This window comes from Pollachius pollachius, assembly GCF_949987615.1.
Source record: "Pollachius pollachius genome assembly, chromosome: 11".
NCBI lineage: Eukaryota > Metazoa > Chordata > Actinopteri > Gadiformes > Gadidae > Pollachius > Pollachius pollachius.
In genome coordinates, this window is record NC_136944.1 from 24,469,070 (window position 1) to 24,473,033 (window position 3,964).

The 3,964-nt window shown below is 52.9% G+C and overlaps 1 pseudogene across 1 annotated transcript in view; it reads right to left on the reverse strand.

Annotated features, from left to right (window-relative positions):
* The window catches only part of LOC307082596 (ras-interacting protein 1-like), a 10,020-nt pseudogene extending 7,543 nt beyond the window's left edge, over window positions 1–2,477 (reverse strand). Inside the window, exons 1-3 of the transcript XR_013812814.1 lie at window positions 1,872–2,477; window positions 1,381–1,710; window positions 537–774 (exon numbers count right to left, since the gene is read on the reverse strand). The product of XR_013812814.1 is annotated as a ras-interacting protein 1-like (transcript). The remainder of the gene's footprint in view (window positions 1–536; window positions 775–1,380; window positions 1,711–1,871) is intronic.
* Window positions 2,478–3,964: the final 1,487 nt, after the last annotated feature.

Genomic DNA, 3,964 nt, shown 5'->3' on the forward strand with positions numbered 1-3,964 from the left:
CCACCTCCACCCCCCCCACCTCCCTCTCCTCCAGAGGGCGTGAGCGGGGGTGTAAACACCACCCAGCCGTTTGTTTCCTAGCCGCTGGAATGTGGAGCACATCACCCTCACCCTGGTCCTAAGAGGCTCTAGAGGGCCCAGCGTCCCCCCCAAGAGGACCAGCAGTGACCCAGGTCGGTGTGCTGGTCTGGGGTGACCCAGGAATCAGGGGGCGGGGGGCGCCTGAGTACGATTCAACAGCTATATAACCCACCCCGGCTCATTTATGTCCAATCAGGGCCTCCCTGCCCTGATTGGTTAGGTTGAGCCATCAAGCCTGTCAATCACGGGTGTAGCAACAGGACTGGATGGCAGAGACGGGAGAGGGAGGGACCAAAGTGACCAAAGCTCCCTATTGGATGGATGCTCTCCATGAGAGGCTGACAGCAGTTAGTGTTTAATGGGTCAGGGTCTGGGTCAGGGGTCAGGGGTCAGGGTCGGGGTCAGGGGTCAGGGTCGGGGTCAGGGTTAGGGGGGTCTGGGTCAGAGGCGGGTACCTGCGGTGACGGTGTCCGTGTCCTGCGCCCGTTGCTCCTCCACGCTGCGCCTCCTCTGGATCTCAAAGCGGCGGGAGAAGCCGTCCTTGGGCTTCCAGAGGGACTGCAGCAGCAGGGGGGCGCTCCTGGTCGGCCACCACCCGGAAACACTCCCTCCTCCACTGGTGGTCCGCCCCCGTCTGGCCAATCACGTTCGCACAGCAGGTAGTGGTCTGGGTCCTCCTTCTCCAGACAGTACCTGTAGACCCAGAGGAGCAGAAGGAGGAGGAGGAGGAGGAGACAGAGGAGAAGGAGGAGGAGGAGGAGACAGAGGAGGAGGAGGAGACAGAGGAGGAGACAGAGGAGGAGGAGGAGGAGACAGAGGAGGAGGAGGAGGAGGAGGAGACAGAGGAGGAGACAGAGGAGGAGGAGACAGAGGAGGAGGAGGAGGAGGAGGAGGAGGAGACAGAGGAGGAGGAGGAGGAGGAGACAGGGGAGACAGGAGGAGGAGGAGGAGGAGACAGAGGAGGAGGAGGAGGAGACAGAGGAGGAGGAGACAGAGGAGGAGGAGGAGACAGAGGAGGAGGAGGAGACAGAGGAGGAGGAGACAGAGGAGACAGAGGAGGAGGAGACAGAGGAGGAGGAGGAGACAGAGGAGGAGCAGGAGACAGAGGAGGAGGAGGAGGAGGAGGAGACAGAGGAGGAGGAGGAGGAGGAGACAGAGAAGGAGGAGGAGGAGGAGACATCAGAAGGAGACATGATGAGGAGACATTCCCAGCGTGGATTGAGGATGGGCTGACCCTTTGTTGGGAGAAATGGGAATCCAGAAAGTTATCCATGAACCGACACTGTCCAGAACTCTCACCTCTCCAGCGCCTCCTTCACAAGCTCCTTGGCGCTGGAGCGGACGGTGGCCAGCACGCTCTTGTAGTGCGTCCCCTGGCAGATGTCACTGCCGAAGACCTTCAGGATGCCCGGGGCAGACATCTGGCTGGACAGTTCCGCCGGGTCGTCCTGGGCCAGCCCCTCCCCGGCCGCAGCCCTCCGCCCTGTGGCCGTGGGTCCGTCTCCCAGGCTGGGGCTCCGGGTGAATACGGTGGACAGACGGTTGTTGTGCCGCCGGATTTTGCTTTTGGCCGGCTGCCTGACGCCCGCTCCCTCGGCGGAGCGCACCGTGACGTCCGAGTGGTTGGACCTGAGGGAGGGGAAACATCAGGAGGAATTCAAGCAATCGGACTTAATAGCCACACAAGAAGCAACAGCATGAAACGCCAGAGAAACGGAGGCGTTACAAACCGTAGAGTCGGATCAAAGAGTGTTGAATAAAGAGCTTATTGATGTTTAGCGGTGCCTTACTGTAAAGAACCATTGCTTGGTTTCCTCCCGAGTTTGGCCAGCTTCCTCTTTGGAGAGCCGATCAACAACCCCACCGGGAAGTTCAGGGCTTGTTTGGATAAGTAACCGCTCCTCTCCTCCGAGATCATGGTGCCTGTGGTTCACTACCAGACTGAAGTAGAAGGTCGAGGTGATCAGGAGCGCTCCATGCTCCAGCCCAGTCCTCCGTTAGGATGAGGGAACCTCCCGGTTCTGCCGGTAGGGTTCAACCTCCTGACGAGGACCGTAGTGCTGCACTTGTCGGTGAGTTGCGGTTGATGTCCATGTCCGCCCAAGAACCTTTCGTTGGTATCCGTCACACAGTCGCCGAATCCAGAAGTAAAGTTGCGTTAAATGTTTCAAATAGTTAAAAGAAATCCACTATATTATTGTGGTCAATGTGGGAAAACCACGGAACGCAAAATTGGGGTGAAAATCCACAACAGGAACTCTGAACTCTGCCGACTGAGACCCACTAACGTGAGACACCGACACGGAGCACCCTCCACACGCCGCGTCCCGGTACCGTCAGCTGCCCCTACAGTCCGTCGTCCGCTGGTCCGTTAGCGGAGAGACCCTAAGCTCGTCTCCCTGACGTCCTCCGCGCCCGAGTAGGTCTACTCAACAAGTGAGGCGCGAGAGTTCTGCCCCCTGCCACTACCGCTCTGACGTCACTGGCGTGTCCGGTGTTTCAGTTCAAGTCGTGACCGTATTAACTGGTGACCGTCAGCCGAATGGCCTCTTCTTTTTGGAAACGAGACAGATACAATGGTCTATAGTAGCATGGACAGTCGGGTCACAAGTTGATCTGGCTGTCTCCTGCTCTTAGCAACAAGACTATTTGTGGTTTTTAGTACAGCTCACATAATCACTGTGTCTCAACGGCACAATGGAATGGAATCTCTGCTTGAAATATTTTTCCCCCAAAATGGTATGAGTTCGAATCCCGTATTTGTTAATAAAAAACACACACATTTTCCATTTATTTTTGCTTGAAATGGTTCTACCTGACAAGTTTCCACCAATTAGACTCCAAATACGAATGAGATGGGTATGTTTTTGACATTTTTATTATATATGATATAAACTAATCAAAGAGGCATTCGCAAGGACAGCTACGAATCTTTTTCCGATTTCCAACAGCTGCCACGTAGCCACGACAACAAGCGACGCATTCGGTTGATGGTCACCAGTTAACACGGTCACGAGTTGAACTGAAACACCGGGAACATGGGGCGATGGGTGATTTACGGCTGGAACGGGATGCTGCAATAGGGCGTTATTGATGAGAGGCGGAACTTACAGTTAGAGAGAGAGAGAGAGAGAGAGAGAGAGAGAGAGAGAGAGAGAGAGAGAGAGAGAGAGAGAGAGAGAGAGAGAGAGAGAGAGAGAGAGAGAGACTTTCAATAAAGGGATATCCATTTGTGTTGTAACTTGTTTCGGATATTGCTGTTTTAAATTATACATCAAGTTCCATATGTATAGCTTTTTTGTTGCTCTTTCTGTCGTATTTTAATTATTCTCTTTCCTTGGACTGTTCACCGAAGCAGAAAGCTCATAGGAAGGAAGAGACGTGAAATGGCCTGGCGGTAAACCGGGATAACGCTTCCATTCAGGATCCTATCTCAGCCTAATCGGATGTGAAACGACTTAGATTGCATATATCATATAACAATAGGCCTAACCCGAACCCTTACCCGATAGATGGGTTAGATGTGTAATATAGATTTGGAAGTTGTGGAAAGAACGGCCATTTTACGCAACAAGCTTTTGCTTGTAAGTATTAGTTATGTTAGTTTAACTTGTACCACGTCACATGAAGCCTCCACAAACTGCATGAAACGTCATCACTCAATTCTACTATGTCGCTGTTTTAGCCAAACGTGGAAGAAGGACGCCACCTGGTGGTCGAATCTCTCCATGCAATGAAGACGTACTCGTTACCATGTGGAGGACATGGGAAAAGAAGCATGGTTTTATTATTATATAACCCCATATTATATATATATATATATATATATATATATATAAAAAATAGGTCATTACCCTAACTTCTCTCTTCCACTTGCCGCGTT